Source organism: Cynocephalus volans, chromosome 5 (genome assembly GCF_027409185.1).
Source record: "Cynocephalus volans isolate mCynVol1 chromosome 5, mCynVol1.pri, whole genome shotgun sequence".
Taxonomy (NCBI): Eukaryota; Metazoa; Chordata; class Mammalia; order Dermoptera; family Cynocephalidae; genus Cynocephalus; species Cynocephalus volans.
The window spans coordinates 116,420,375-116,438,350 of record NC_084464.1 but is presented as its reverse complement, the minus strand read 5'-3'; positions in this window follow the sequence as shown (position 1 = coordinate 116,438,350).

Here is a 17,976-nt window from a genome sequence, read left to right as displayed (position 1 = left end):
AAACAATTCATAGATTGCTAAAATTAGGCACAATTGAAACACATAGAGTAGGTATATTGTTATAACAAATAGGCAGAGATGAAAGTTTAGTAAAATTTTCTACTGCAGGCTAGCATAAGTTAACTCACTGTTTCTAATTCATCATTGACTATAGATTTACCCATTTGAAGTATTTTAATAAAATTTATACCTTTTGGGTCTTTTATACATTTCTAACGCATGCTGAATTACAAATTTGGGGGAGATTTGAGACCCTCAAATTTCCTTAATCAGTTTTGCACATCTACAGTCTGCTGTTGATGCTGCTATTGACATAAACAGCAATGCTCTTTCTGTCAATAAAAACAGCATCGATGCTAAGAAGCATTTTAGAATATTGATCTCTACAAGTCTTATATAATCTAAAGCCACTGTTTATTACCCATTATCACCCATTGCTAGAAATACATTTCCCGATCTCGAAATTCAGGCCATTATCTAACTGCTGAGACTGCTATTGCTGTTATTATAGAGTCAAATGCTTTCAGTATGAGACTCCATAATTGTACTGCAGGGGGAAATTCTACAGAAACTCCACTTCAGTTTTAAAGAAGAACAGGACGGATTATGGGAGAAGGATGTTCTCTAAGGAAGCTGTCTTGCTAGAGTTCCTGGAACAGCATGATTTCAGTAGACCCACTGAGCTTCTGTCTGAACAATCTCCATTGACTCCAGCTGCTGCCTAATTGACCCACGACTAACACCCCTGAATGTGTTGCGTTTGTATCACCAAAGTAAACAAACAATCTTAGCCTTTCATAATGCCATGCTGCCTGGGAAGCAAATGCTCTTATCTGAGTGTTTCCTTCCCAGATTGCTGGATGCCTGTGGCCTTCTGTATATTCTTTGCGGTTGAAGGTTGAAGTCCCTGGCAAGTTGAATCTTAATAGGCTCCAATGGGATGCCATATACTACACTTAGACAACTTGATAATAATAATAATAGTAATAGTAGTAGTAGTAGTAGTAGTAGTAGTAGTAATAGTAGTAGTAGTAATAGTAGTAATAATAAACACTCGCAGGAAAATCCTTTACATGGTGTGGAAAATCTTCCGAGAAATAATCAACTATGTTTTCTATATATACGAAGTAAGCATTTATATTTTTTTATCAAAAGAGAAGGTTAAAAGTAATTTTTCAGTTTAATCTGCTCTCTTGATAAAAAAGATAAATTCTAATTTTAGGGACATATCAAGAATTTTTATTTCTTACTCTATTTCTGGGGGGTAAATTTACTATAAACATTTAATTTTGGCCAAAAATTGTTGGCCTTTTGAGATTAATTTTTTTCCCCTGAAGAAAAAAGGAGGAAAATAAATTTATGTTATAATCGCTATGGGAGGGCTTTTTTCCATCCTTTTTGTTTGGATGAATGACTAAGATAACAGCTGCCGTCTGCAATGCCAGTGGTGAAGTAGAACTTAATTATTGCCAGCTTGCTTATCAGGTTAGACTTGCTTAATGAAGATGCAGGACAAGATCTAACTAGGGCAAACAGATAAGTAAATAAGATTTAATGGTTTATCTTCCGGTAGCCATTTTCAAGGGATGTGTTAATTTTAGTAGAACTCCTCAAATCTTACCTTCATTGAGAAAGTCATGTAATATTATTCAAAGGAGGAAAATGTATGTCTATATACTCCATACATCATATACATGATACTATAATACGCTTCTAAAATTGTTACCGATATTATTATAGCAATATTGGGACTATATAACAACAGAGACCTATCACCTTATGGAAGCCACATTTTAGGGAATCAAGAATCTCCTTTTGTTTCTAAATGCCCTGATGGTGTTTTTGGTTTAAAAAAAAAAAAAGTTATTTTTCAGTTAAGTTAATATATATATATAATAAATATATTAATATATATTAAATATTTTAATATATATATTATATATTATATATAATATTTTATAGCATATATTAATATTAAATATTATATATTATATATAATTAATATATATATAATATATATATTAAAAATATATATATGTATTTTTTTTAACAATTAAGGCTTCTAGAAAAATATGGTAATCACAGTCTAATCATTTTTCTGATGTGAACCCACAGTGCTTGGTTATATAACTAGACTGATGACTGAGATCACTTGGTCCATCAAAAACTGCCTTTTAATTATAAAGCTATACCAGGCTTAAGGAATTGTTCTTGGAGGCCTAGAGTCAATGATGTTGCTTGAATGTTGAAGGCAGTACAGTTACACTGAGGAACAGAGTTTAATGGAGAGAAAGGATCCAAACTTTAAGGGAAGGCATGTCTATTTGAGTAGTTTTAACATCCAATGGCCAATGATATGCTGTTTTCCACATCTATAAAAGCACATATGGGAATAAGTAATAAGGTTCCTTCCACATTCTTCATCCTGTACTACAGACCATAGTCCTTTATATATGACATAATTTTATGCTACTAGTTCATATTCAAATTTTTATTACCCTTATTTCTTCAATCTCTGTTCTCGGCAGCAGCCATTCCTGTATACCTTCTAATGCTTAACAGAACCTTTTTTTCTATTCCAAAGGACAACTAGATGAGTTCTAGTATTTTATGAGCAGTAACATCTGATCTTGAACTGGAGAAGTTTACCCTTTCAAATAAGAAAATTAGACCCTCCCAGCATGCTTACTTCAGCAAAATATAAACTCACTAATGAAAACAGGCCCATGAACTCAGCTTTGCTACTTGAACACCTATGTTTGCTGAATGCCGTGTGTAGCCCTGAACAATGGATTGTAACTAAGACAACCAAGGGGAAAGAGAGGAACACCGTCAGAGTCAGATGGTTTCTGGCCAAGGTCTCTATCTTCAAAACTACTTAACTGATGTGAAAAACTTGCAAATTAAAACCTAGAACATAATTAACCAGGATTTTTAACAGAAAGCAGGCAAGTCTTAACACAATAAAACAAATTAAAAAACAAGTATTTATTTCATCAAAAATAGTTTTAATATTTATTTTATGAATAGGTTTGATCTCACCATCATTAAGACAGAAAGGAAAAATGAGCATAAATAAAGACAAAGAGAAATTTTAATAAATTTGAATAAACAAGTTTTAAGAACAAATTTTAATAAACATTGAGTTTGTAAGTAATAAGTTTACAGTTTGTAAATAAAGAGTGTAACACTTTTATTCTATTCTGTTGATAAGACTACTTCAAGTAAAAACTAACAGCTAAAACTAACATTTTAAAAAGTTAAATATGACAGCTCTGAAATGGGGTAGGTAGGTATCCAGTGAAGGTTTAATAATTGGAAAGTAATTAATGAAGGCTCCCAACAACTTCAAAAATTGGCAGTTATGTTCACAGGGACAAATGATGCTCAGGGTGAAAAAAGAGATTTAAAGAATTAACCTGGAATTATTATCCATTCTCTGAATTTCACTAAAGGGGCAAGGTAATAATATGCTAAATTCTGGAGCCATGATAAACCTACTCTCTAGTATGTATTCTTTTTATTTTGCTTGTTTCTTATGCTTAACACATCCCTAGATGGCTTTGCTCATTTACAACACAGTGATATGTCAACAAATTTCCACCTCTTCTCATAGGGTTGTCTTTGGAAAAATAATGTGTGTGTATGCTATATACCATATTTTTTGAAAGCTGAAATAGTTTCCCTTGTGTCTCTGTTTATGGCATACCGAGAGTGATAGTTTCCATTGTCATTCAAAACTTGACTAGGAGAGAAAATATTGTGAAAGACATGAACCACAAATTCACATTAGGGGACGCTTATGTTAATGCTCTATAAAAGTATAATTTATTACTTTTTTTTTTTTTTTTGGCAGGTCTGGTAGAATTTCAGCTGAAAAAAAAATGACCAAACTTTTATACTATGAAGAAGAAAAATGACAAAAAAAAAAAAAAACAGAAAATGATGTTTGAGAATTTCAGCTTCAACAATAACAAAGAAAAATGTGTCCTGAAGAATGAAACAGGAGTCTTCATGAAGTAGAGTCCACCAAGTGTGACTGAATTAGAGTGTAAAATATGATCTGATTACACATACACATGCACACAAAAAACATCTCCTATAAATATTACAGTTTGTGATATATTCTTGTTAATCAAGTTTGCTTAATCAGAATATAAAATTTTAAAAAATCTATAGCTCAATGGAACAAAATTACTACACTCCTAATATTGCAAACATAATTAACTTTGAATTATTTGAATTAACAGTGCCTAACAAATTATCATTCAGCTCTGAAATTAAATTCTTTCATACCATTAGCTTTGTTTGTTAAGCTCAAGTAGGCAAAAGTAGTATTTAATAAAGTAATAATGGTACTTTGCTGAGAGTGCCATTGAGAAACATATATATTTATCCAAAATAAATCACGGAATTTCTATTATTAGCTAATTTGTGACTATCACAGCATCTACATAATAAAATTAAGGGAAAAGTATGATGCTCTTACAGGGTTCTGTATGTTTATTAGAGGAAGCCTTTTTCTAATTACCTCTTTAATTAGATATTTAATAGGGTTACTTTGTGGTTCCATACAAGTAATATAAATATGTTTAATACTGTCTTAGATTCACTGGTGTTTTTCTGTTAAATTTATACTAGCACCTCCATTTAGAAAAAGAAATTTAAAAATCAGGGTCATCTAAACTTCAGTTTATATAATCCATCTCTGATAATCCTCTCCTTCAATTCCCCAAATATATTTAAAGTTAACAAACAAAGAAATAAGAAATACAATATTCAAATATTTTCATGTGATCACAAGAATTGATATTTGAAATGTACATTTATATTGCAGATTCTATCCCTGTAAATTCTAATGTTTTATTAGAATGAAATTTTAATGCATCAAGAGGAAGGAGAAGAAATTAGCTCATATGTTTGATTAAGTTTTCCTGCAGGGCATCATCTGAACACTGTAAATCCAACAAAGGGGAAACTTCAGGAAGGCCTGTGAAATAACCATGGGTGAGAGGAAAGACAAATAATTTAAAAACAAAATAAAATAAAATTCTAGCAGATTCACTTGCTTTGAATGCTGGCCTAATGCAGCTGCTTTCTCACTCGAAAGCAACTCCAAGATTATTTCTCATGATCTAGGGACACTGGCAAGCCCAGACATCTAGGTTCCTCAATGATATTTGAGTGTGGTTTGAGACTAATTTTCTCATTAGAGAAAATTTTTAAAATGTGTAAATGGACAGTGGTTGGAGCCTAATTTTAAGCTTAAGGGTCATGTTACAATACAACCTTACATTAAGGCTTTCTACCCATTCCAATTATAAAATTCAACTGGAGAGATGACAGGGAGAATGCTTATGAAGAATTCCATCCTGCCGTGAAGACTGTTGTGACTGTCAGGCATGTGAGACTTCTTTCAAAAGTCATCTCACCTACCCCACATATTTTGTATGACTTATTTTTCTAGTCAGAGTGACAGGTCTGTCTTTGTTCCTCATTCTATCCATATCCCCTTGCTGGATCCTTCTTGCAAAAAGTGGCTCACTCAAGGTAAATTGTCTGGGTCTGTTGTTAGTGGTCATGGTGAAATAAAAAATAAAAGTAAAAAAAATAAAAAACAGAAGAAAAAGAAAGAAGAGAAAAGAATAGAAAAAGAGATACTGGTTCTTAGGGAGATACGTGTCTTAAAATAATCAGAACAGACATTCTAACTCCAAGCCCACTTTTAGCTGAAAAATCTTTTGTATGATTTTAATGAAACAAATTATACCCATTATCCCAAAACCGAGTAAAATAAAAAGTCTGTGTTATTAGAATTATTCATAAAAATGCTGTTTGTTTAAATATTTAATAAAATCATTTTCCGGTAAAGGATAAAACATTACCTTTTGTGTAGTTTCAGAGAGAAACGTGCATACCAAAGTCATGGGTCACCGGAGAAAGGCTGGCTTCCTGGCCATCAAGATGTGACCCTGTTTAAGAATCCTTTACTCTTGTCAATACATCTTAGTCTTGGATCTGACCTGTACAGCAACCATTTCTATCAACATTCCATGAGCAGGTCTGTCTCTTAGAGGGGGCAGATTTATATTAATCAAACTCATAAAGATCCATGTATGAAACTTAAAATGCCATCTTTTCAAATAAATAGCAAAACTACCCAGGAGACAGTCTCTCCATGTTTGTGGGACAGAACGACTCCTGTGTATATGTATATGTATGTATATGTGTGTATATGTATGTATATATACTTGGGCCTCCTGTGGATGCCTGGCCAACTTTACCCCTTCTTTTAACACATTAAATATGTTCCTTAGAAGAGGAACAAAGTGACTGGCAAAGACAGAGACTTTCTTAGAACCACAATCCAGCTGTGCCTCACTGAGTTTGCATTCTTTTAAGAACTTGATTGCATTTGAGCTACTCTCAGACAATCCCTTGAGTTGTTTCTACACAGAGCTGATTACATACCTCACTGACTTATCTTACCCTGCGGTTCTTCGTAATTTTATTCTAAGAGAATATATTTCAGTGATTTCTTTATTTAAGCCAAATAACTGCTTATAAGCAATATTTTCATTGAGTATTTTACATGTCGATATTTTATTTTGAAAATGCTGGCCAAAGAAGAAAGTGGCCACATTTGATTATTACTATTCTATTTTGAACCGCAAACACTCTTAATTCCAGTATTTACTTCTACTTCATTGAGTAATTTTCTGGTTAGGTGAGGCCCTCAGAATCGCATTGACAAGACCCATTTTCTTCCACTTTCTTTGGATGTTCCTTAGTCTACTGTGAGGGCATTTCTTCTTTTGCCCATTCCTTGTGGGTTTATGCTTCTTAGGGTCCTATCATTGGCCATCTTATCCTCTCAGTCTCTGTCCCCTCTCCCTTGATAGTTTCACAAGAACAGATATATATTCTGAACTATGCTTGGATGTCTCACAATTACCTCAAATTAAACATGCACAAAAAATTGTACTAGGAAAATCCTTGTCCTCTCATTTACCCATTGGCCCACCCCATAAAACTGGAAAATATTATTTATTCCACTCTATTCAGTTACTCTCCAAATTCTACTGATTAGACTTCATAAAATCCTAAAAATTTGTATACCCCCTCTGCCACTGCTCCTGTCCCAGTCAACAACCTCTCTCTCTTATTTTACTATTAACAGTTGCCTAACTGGTTTCTGTATATGCATCACTGCCTCCACTAAAGTTCATTCTCAACACTGTGAAAGGAGAGGTCTTCCTAAAGTGTGTCTCATTTCCCTGCTTACAACTTTAATGTCTCCCTTTCTTTCCCTGATAAATGCTACCTAGCATCAGACTTAACACATAGTAATTACCTAGTTACTTGACCAGTCTTCCCAAAGATAGTCACTGTATTTTGTCCACTGTTTTACTTCTATTACACACCATTATCTGACAAGTGATAGTAGCTTAATAAATACTTATCTGATGAATCAATGAAATAATATAAACTTTGTATGATAGGACTGTCTCCAAATACAGAAAATAATGCATTCATAATAGGATAATATTAGGGACATGCAAAGACAGACAGTATTTTTTAAATTGCTCTATGTGCTTAAAACAGTGCTATGCATAGTAGGAAACAGGGAGATGGAATGATTCTATGTGCATTCTCTTATTTGACACTCAGAACCAATACTCAAGAGAAAAAAAGAAGGTAAAAGTAGCCATTTTAGGGGACTAACCATAGAGCTATAATTTTGCATTAGCTGCTTTTAGACATAACATTGTTATGGGTATTGTTTTTCTTCTAATAATTTATTACTCCTACTTGTTATTAAATGTTCTGACTCACAGAGTATTTATAGATCATTAATATTTAGTATTATTTTCCTAATGGGTGCATATGTGTATGTATACTTTGAGAAAATGGACTGTGGGTAGGATTGTGAGCTCTGGCAAATGGCTTCTCTACACCTCAATTGCTTCTATGGCTAAATAAGGATAGTAATAGTACCCACCTCATAAATATGTGTGAGGATTAAGTGAACTTACTTACAGAGTAATAAGAATAGAGCTTGGCATATAATACACATTTATTAATTATTAGCTCTCATAATTGTTTTGCATAATGATAAGTTACTAATTTGAACCCTATCATTTTTATCTGAACCCAATATCTAACTATATGGACGTACTCCCAGGAATTTGTACTAAGCTTACTGGAAGGCAATTAATAATAACATTTTTTAAAGTTTAAATTATGTGCATGCCATTTTTTCTAATTATAATAACTCTTTTAGGTTTTCATTTATTTTTAAATAATATCAATTTTATTAATTGGTAGGAAACTTTGAGATTAAAGTACCCAAACAAATTTATTTTAGAATCAATTTACGTTCTACAAGTTCTATACTCAGATGTCTGAAGTACTTCTTGAATATTTTCCTTACATGCTGCCAGTTTCTAGTGCAGATCATTGCTTTCAGGTGTTACAGAATCAAAATCAAAACTACTAAGTAATTTAAAGGTAAATTAGCAATTAACTGAAAGTAGCTTATCACAAATTGTGGTTTATGTGTGGCAAGGAGTCTGACAGAATTGTTACAATCTGCCAGGTCCATGGTCTCATTCTCCTTTTCCCAAAGAGATAAAAACCCACCAAGGACATAAAAATGTATTTATATAATAAAAAATAATTAATACAACTTCATTTCTCTTCCTCTGAGAAATAAGTTGTACCTGAAAACTCTATAATGCCCTAGCATATAATTGCTGCTGTCATATTATTTTAAAAAATCCTGGGCAGAGATACAACTGGGGGGAGAGATATTTGGTATTGAGGTAAGGTAGAAGTCTATAATTTCATATCAGTTTCTAGTCAGCTGTACACAAAACACTAAATCTTATAATCACTTTAAGGATACTGAAAAATAGAAAGCTTCATTTGGGACTAATCCAATATTTTTAGATTTTTTTAGTGCTTCATATTGGAAAGAAAAAAAATAAACACAGTAACAAATTTTGTCTTCAGACACCATCGTGATAATGACTACAAAATCCAAAGTTACAGAGTTAGGATCTCATAGTTTTCCCCTAGATTTTATTTTCAAGAGAAGTAAAACAAAGAGGGAGTGACTAAATGTCATGCCAAAAGCAACACACAGGTTTGTACCATTTCTGGAACAACAACCTCTGTTTTCTAATGCCAAGGCCATGTGCTTTCTGTGTCTCAATTCAAAACAAATTATTGTGGATCATTGGCTCCTGATAGCTAATTTGTTTTTAGGATAAAACATTTCTGTCTTTCACACAAGATCACCCACACTTCAGAGCACAGGGAATATGGTTCAACACTAAGCCCAATAAAAAGAAGTCGAGGTCCAGAGGGTTGCAGCAATGCATGAAATTTCTCATGGAGCCAACTTTTCCTAGATAAGGTTGTATCAAAACATGAGATCTAAAGGTCAATATTACACTCTTTCTAAATGTCAATACGTAGATTCAACTAATAAAAAAACTAATATTACTGTGGCTGATTGAATTATTACTATAATGGCCAAGACCCTGTATGAACTGAAATTCTCTTTTCTAATCTAGGAACAGTAGATCATGTAGAACGCTCTCTTCAAACAGTGGGTACACCTGTTTCCACATCCTCTCCCCAGCTGGCTTTGTTCAGTGGCCACTCCTCTAGCCCCTGGGCCAGTCATACTTAGGGCAAGAAAGGAATAAAGCTAGCTCTGAACCAACCAGAGCAACAGTTGAGCCAGCAGAAAGGCTTGCATCAGCCACTTCTTTTTGCTATTGTCCTGCTTTCCCCAGAGTAGAAAACTACTTGGTTAATAGCTTTTAGCTTAATTTCTATCCCTAACTACCTATCTGACCTCTTGGTTCTGCATTTATCAGCCTCTGATCCGTCCCAGACTTTCTTTCCTGCCTTACTCTGACCTCAATGTTTATGCCTGTCCTTCATCAGACTGGCAAGACTACAATCTGACACCGATTTCTATTATCAGCTCACCTCAACAGAACTTTTCTTGGTTTGGGCTCTTTAAAGTGTCTTTACCGCCTATAGGTCCTGGTACTAAAGGAGAAAAGAAAATCATGCTCATAATCTTGGTTGAAAGCTAAAATAGTATAATTCATGTATATTGAAATGCAAGGTAAATAAACATTTCTGGGTTAGATATTTTCTTTTTTTCTCTAATTAAGAACAAGCTCATTTAGAAAGATAATTGTCTTTCTGTCTTGGGATTCTGTTATAATGGATGACTGCCTAAGTGCTAATACAGGAGAAGGAGACCCAAGGGGCATGGGGTGTTTGAGAATGTATATTAGGCTTATCCTGAGTCAGCAGTAAAGCACTGTATTCTTTAAGGAAACATGGTATTAAAAACTCTAAAAGGGTTATTACAATTTGAAATATGAAATATTTTCATTAAATACTGAATATGTGTGCTCTTATTAGAGCATGGCAGTCAGTTCTGTACTTCTTTACTATTGAAAAATTGGGAAAAAATTAAAAGAATAAATAAATTTTCCAGAAAAATTTTAAAAAGGTTGGAAAAAGTTAAAATAAAGAAAATTTTCAGCATGAAGAAATTGTCCTCAAGGTCAATGACTAATCAATAGTTTATTTATTCTAAAATATGTTTGACACCTATCAAGTACTGGGCACTCAGGTGGGAGGTGGCATTAAAGCAGTCTTAATTCTTGCTCTTAAGAAAGTCATGACTTGGCAAACTGTTGAATGAACTTATAAGAAGAAAGAGCCCTGAGAATGTTTATCAAGTCTTCATTTTCCTACTCAGGCCACTTCATTTATGCAGCCTTTAGTTCACATTCTCAGCTGTCTCTTTTTTTTCCCTAATAATTTTGTTTTTTTACAGCCTATCTTGTGCCAAGAATTATTTTGGAGATTTGCAATTACCTATCAAATGTTACAAAGCAGGGAAGAAGAAGAAAAACAAGAAAAGGAATTCTGGAGCATAATTTCAAGCTTATTTAACCTTAATAATTGGCTTTTAAAAGGTGATATACTTCAGCCTGCAAATGGGAACTTTATGGTTTATCTCTATTTTCTTAGAAAAACAAGAACAAGCAAAGCATACAATTCCACATTTCAACAATAGCACGTTTGTTTTGAAATTAACTTAAATCATGAATGCTATGAACTGAATGTTTAAGTCCCCCCAGAATTCACATGTTGAAACCCTAACCCCATCTACAAACTTACTAGACAGTGAATCTACTGACTTTCCAGTCTCCAGAACTGTGAGAAATAAGGTTCTTTGTGTAAGCCACCCAGTCTCTGGCATTCTGTAGTATTAGCCTAAACTGACTAAGACAGAAATTGGTACTGAAAAGTGGGGGTGTTCTATAACAAATACCCCAAAATTTGAAAGTGGCTTTGCAACTGGGTAATGGGTAGAGGTTGAAAGAGTTTTGAGGTGCATGCTAGAAAAAGCTGACATTGCCAGAAAGGAACTTTTAGAGGTGATTCTGGTAAGGGCTCAGAAAGAAAAGAGGAGATCTGTAGAGAAAACTTACATCTTCTTGAAGGATACACAAGTATTCATGAACAGTATGTTGATAAGAATGTGGACTGTAAAGAACTGTCTCAATCCATTCCTGCTACTATTATAAGATACCTTAGTCTGAGTAATTTATAAACAACAAAAGTATTGCTCACAGTTCTAAAGGCTGGGAAGTTCAAGATCACAGCATGAGAAGATTCATCATCTAGTGAGGGCTCTTTGTTTCACAGATGTCAACTCATTGCTGTGTTCTCATATGCTGGAAGGCTACCTTAAGCATCTTTTATAAGGGAAGTAATTGCATTCATGAGGGTAGAGCCCCCATGGATCAATCACCTCCCAAAGGCACCATCTACTAATACCATCACAATGAGAATTAGATTAATATGAATTTGGAGAGAACAAAAATTCAGGCCACATCATTGCCATCCTGATGAGATCTCAGACAGAAAGGAAGAACACATTGCTGGAATCTGGAGGAAAGGCAAACTTCGTTATAAATTGGCAAAGAACTTAGCTGAATTATGTTTATGTCCTACTTTTTGGTGGAAGGTAGAATTTGTAAGCCATGAAATTGGATATTTAGCTGAAGAGATTTCTTTTTTTTTTTTTTTGTCGTTTTTTCGTGACCGGCACTCAGCCAGTGAGTGCACCGGTCAGTCCTATATAGGATCCAAACCCGCGGCGGGAGCGTCGCCGCACTGCCAGCACAGTAGCTGAAGAGATTTCTAAGCAAAGTGTTGAAGGAGTGGCTTTGTTCTTCCTAATTGGTTATAGTAAAATGTGAGAAGAGAGAAATGAATTGAGGATAAAATTGTTAAGCAAAAAGGAACCAGAAGTTAAAGATTTGGAAAATTCTCAGGCTTTTCATACTACAAAAACTGAGAGAGTTTGGAAGACAAGCTAACGATGTAATAGATGGACCATTTGATAAGGAGATTAGTGTGGATATGAACCACAGACTTAGCCAACAATCTCAACAAGAGCTAGGAACAGAAATGGGATTATATCAGCAGAAACACTGCCAGCTGAGACTTAAACAGAGAAAATGAGATAAAATGAAGGAAGACTGTTAGACTTAGACCCTACATGACCAGGCCATAAAACTAAAATAGCTGTAAACATGCTATTCATCAAGACAAGGGTCCCAGAAGGTGATTCAGAGATCAGCAAAGCTGCCACTCCCATCAAAGACCAGAGTGCACGGGTCTGGGAGCAGGGCTGCTTATACCTCAGTTTCAAAGATGGGGTCAATGCTCAGTGGAACCATGAAGGTGGGGCTGCCACAACTATGGGCAAGGGAGCCCCACTAGGCAGAACTGCAGAGTCAGGACTGCAGCCCTAGGAGCAGGAGCACTTTTCCAGTGGATCTGAAAGGCAGAGAATCAAGCCAGAAAGGATTATTCTTGAGCCTTAAAATATACTGTAATTTGCCTTGATAGGTTTTAGATTTGCTTGGGATCTGGCACTTCTTCCTTCTTTCCCCTTTCTCCCTTTTGCAATGGAAATATTTATCCTATGCCTGTCCCATCATTATATTTTGGAAGCACATAACTTGTTTTGTTTCATAGGCTCACAGCTATGGAAGAATTTTGCCTCAATAGGAATTGTACCTTGAGTCTCACCCATATTTGATTTATATGATATTTACATGAGACTTTGGACTTTAGGATTTAGAGTTGATGCTAGCATGAGTTAAGACTTTTGGTGCACTGTTAGGATAGAATGGATGTATTTTGCATATGAGTAGGATGTAAATTTTGGGGGGCCAGGGTCAGAATGCTATGAACTAAGTGTTTGTGTCCCACCCCACCAAATTCATATGTCAAAATCCTAACCCTCAATGTGATGGTATTTGGAGGTGGAGCTTTGGGATTGTAATGAGATCATGAGGGTAGAGCCCTCATAAATGGAATTTGTGCCCGTATTAAAAAAAAAAAAAATCAAGGGAGAGCTTTCTTCCTCTCTGTTATCTCACATTTGGGGATACAAGGAGAAGATGGCTATCTGCCAACAAGGAAGGGGTCCTCACCAGACATCAGATCTGTTGGCACCTTGATAATAGACTTTTCAGCCTCCAGAATTATGAGAAATAAGTATCTGTTTTGTAGCCACCCAGTCTATGGCATTCTGTTATAGCAGCCTGAACTGACTAAGACAATAGTTCAAAGGATAAGTATAAAATGGTCAAGAAGATGTAACCACAAAAATATCTGAAATACTTACCATGTCTCCTCAGGTGAAACAAAATAGTACTCTTTGCCTCTTGATGTGCCTAAGAATAAAGAAGTCAGTGAGAGATGACCGGTCTCCATTCTCTGGTGCTTACCTCTAAATAGGCTCACCAGGCAACACAAGGATTTAAGGCTCAACTAGAGTGTTTGTAGAAAAAAAAGATAAAATAGTTTGGAATAGATGAAGACAACAGTAGTATTGTATAAAAGAAGACTCCGGGAGTAACATGGATGAACTTAGAGAAAATTACGTTAAGTGAAATAAGACAGGCACAGAAAGAGAAATACCACATGTCCTCACTCATAAGTGGGAGCTGAAAAACAAAAAACAAAAACACAAAAACAAATAAAGAAGAAAAGAAAGATACAATGATCAAAATAATTCATTGAACTTTCAAAAGGAGAGAACAGAACTGAGGCCCCCAGAGATGGAAAAGGGAGAGGAAGGGGAGTTTAGTGAGAAATTGGTAAAGGGCCAAAAAAATATGATTACAGTGTGCAATGTTGACTATACTAATTATCTTGATTTGAGCATCACATATTGCACACAGGTATTGATATTCCATACTGTACCCCACAGATATGTACAATCAATTATTTTCAATAATAAAGGACTGCAGGGAAATCCAACTTTCTCTCCTAGAACTATTTTATGTAAGGGCTAGCTAATGCCAATGCTACTCCAATATTTAACAAAAGGTCTACATAATTATATGTTTTAGAATAAATACAGTAATGCTGTTATTTAAATTAGAAGGCCTACTTGTTTTCTCTAACTTATTTAGTTGTGTATTTTTTGTTTCTTTTTGAAATTTTCTAATGGTTTGTACTCAGAGTGCCAGAGGGAACCCTGTGCAGGTTGCTGGTGAGACTGGTGTAGTGAAAGGGAAATTAGGGCAATATTAAGGTTTCTGCTTCCCTCAGAATTCAGGAAAGTAAAGTCTTTGTATTCTACCTCAGGGAAAAAAAGAGGTAAGCAAAAGGACTGTACTGCAAAAGATACTAAATTGTATATGAAGGTATTTTATGGATTAAATAAATATTCTTTTTAAATACAATCATGCATTGCTTAACAATGGAGATATATTCTGAGAAGTGCATTGTTAGGCATTTTCATCATTGTGCAAACATCACAGTGTACCTACACAAACTGAGATGGGACAGTCTGTTCATACCTAGGCTATATGGTGTAACCTATTGCTCCTAGGCTACAAACCTGTACAGCATGCTACTGTACTGAATACTTAGACAATTATAACACAGTGGTAAGTGTTTGTGTATCTAATCATATCTAAATTTAGAAAAGGTAACATAAAAATATGGTATTATAATCTTATGGGACACCATCATACAGTCCATCATTGACTAAAACATTGTTATGGGTGCATGACTATAATTCATTTTTTAGCTCCATGTGTCAACTAGTAAGGAATGTGATGATTCCCAGATTTGAACTAATTAACTTCTTACTCAGCAATATTTTTCTTTTTGTTTTAGTGGCTTTTTGTGGCTCTGCACACGTTTTAAAAATATTAACGGATGTAATCATGAATATTTATATACATAAAGCTCACAAGAGAAATTTAATATTTATTTAGCTCAGTGCTCCCTCATGTTTTACTAAAGAGTAATAAACAGTTCAACAGATATCTCATATTATGGCCTGTTAATGAACATATGCAGAGGTAATATTATGGTCTATAAAAACATAACCTTAGAGATCTTAGCTTTTGTGTAATCAAATGGTTTAAAATGTAAAATTTAAAAAAATAGTTAAATGATCATGTGACCCAAAAAAGTGTTATGACAACATATTTAATTTTTCTAAGCCAAATATTTTATAATCATTTTTTATTATGACCTTAGGTAGAACAGTATTATGGTGCTTTCCAATGGGCATTTTATTATCGATGTAAAAGTATTATACATAGCATAAGATATGGTGCACATATAGATCCTCTTCGACGTGCACAGGGGAATGAGGGTATAGGAAGGAGATACCATATTGGTGGAGAACTCTTCTCTACTAGAAGTGTGTGGACAATTCTTCTCTTCCCCTGGATTTTCCCATTCAACTTCAGATTGATGAACCATTTGATAGCCTACCTTCAAATCGCTAGGCTAGTATGTTCCAGGTGAATGGACTTGAACCTACACTGACAGAGCCTGAGGAAGCACTACTATCTCCTCTAGTGGTTCACTGCTCCACGAACTCAATACTGACTTTTACTCACTACTGTTCAGGTCCACATTGGTTTTATCAGCAGAAGCTTTACTTCTGAACAAAATGCTAACCAAATACTACTGTGCTCCACAGTGATAATTTAGATAAATGCAAAATAAGGACAAGATTTAAATATCAATATTTTGAGAAAATCAGTAAATGTTAGGTAAGCTAATTCTTTGTTATTGAAAACTTATTCTGATAAAACATAATGCCATGAGTTTATTAATTGGTGAAATATAACTTTGATTTTTCTCTAATTGACTATACATATTGAATATATCTTTCTACAATAAGTCATCCTCCAAATAAATAAGGACTAATTTCACAAACGCATTTTTTTCCCCTTTTTGTAGTGGGATTTATGTTTTAAGAGCCATTTTAGGTTCACAGCAAAATTGAGCAGAAGGTGGAGAGATTTCTCACATACCCCTTGGCCTCACACACCTCCTCCCCACTATCAACATCCCACATCAGAGTGGTACCTTCCTTATAATCAATGAAACTACATTTTAAAATTTTCTTTTTAACTTTGTGAGTTGATTTTATGAAATATTTTCTCTGTCCATTAAATGACAAAGGTGAGAACACCAAGTGCAATCCAAGGCTGCACGAATATAGGCATGCAGTGTAAACAAAACAGACAAATATGCTTGCTTCATGGAGCTTCTACTAATAAGACCAAAATACAAATAGCTTATTCCAAGACATATACTGCCTCACACTAATGTGGCATATACAGAATTGTCTAGGAATTATTTATGATTAAGTATATTTCAATAGATGCTTAATTATTTTTTCGAAACAAATTTTGTACTTAATCTATTGAATTTAAAAAACATGTTTCGGAAGATTGAATGAAAACATATAAAAATATGTTTTTATTTAATCTCATAATTAAAAAGCTGGTCTGTAGTACTTTATGCATAGGTTCATTTGCATGTTGCTCCATTGATTGCTAGTTAAAGTTGATTATGTGTTGAACTCATTAATTTACTTGTAAAACTAAAGATTTTGGATTCAGGCTAACTTAGGTAAATGCTATGTATCTTTTACCTATTAGCTATATAACCTCAACCATATTAATTAGCCTCTTTAAGCCTTGGTTTCCTTATTTGTATAACTGAAGTAATAATAGCATTTATCACATGAAGCTATTGTGATAAATGAGATAGTGCATAAACGTTCACTAGACATCAACAATTACTATTAGAAACTGTTATGGCCTGAATTGTGCTCTTCCCCACCCCCATTTAAATGTTGAAGTGCTAATTCCCAGTACTTCAGAATGTGACTGTACTTGGAGACAAGGTCTTTAAAGGGGTAGAGAAAGAAAACCATGTGAAGCATAGGGAGAAGACAGCCATCTGCAAGCCAATGAGAGAGGTGTCAGAAGAAACCAACCCTGCCAACGCCTTGATCTTGGACTTCAGCATTGTAAGAAAAGAAATTTCTGTTTACAACACCTGGTTTGCGATGCTTTGTTATGGTGGTCAGAACAAACTTATAAAAAAACTAAACTATTAAATTTTAGCAATTACTTTCTTTTATTCTACTTGACACTCAGAAACCAGTTTAACTATTTTTTTTTTTTTCATTTTCAAAAGGTTAGTTTATATGCAGTTGTATTCGTTATCTATCTTTTCCTGTGTAACAAGTTACTCTGAAACTTACCCACATCTGTGGATCAGGAATCCTGATGTAGTTTATCTGAATATCTGTATTTCAAGGCCTCTCATGAAATTTTATCTGAAGACACAACTGGGGAGGATCCTCTTCCAAACTCCGTCATGTGGCTTTTGGAAGGATTTATTTCCTCACATATTGTTGTACTGAAGGCCACAGTTTCTCACTGGGCTGCTGGCCAGAAGCTTCCCTCAGCTTTTTGTCATGTGGACCTCTCCATAGGGTAGCTCATGAAAGCCGACTCCCCTCAGATCAAGCAAGCAGGAGGAGAGAAAACACCCAAGAAAGAAGCCTCAGTCTTTTTAACCTAA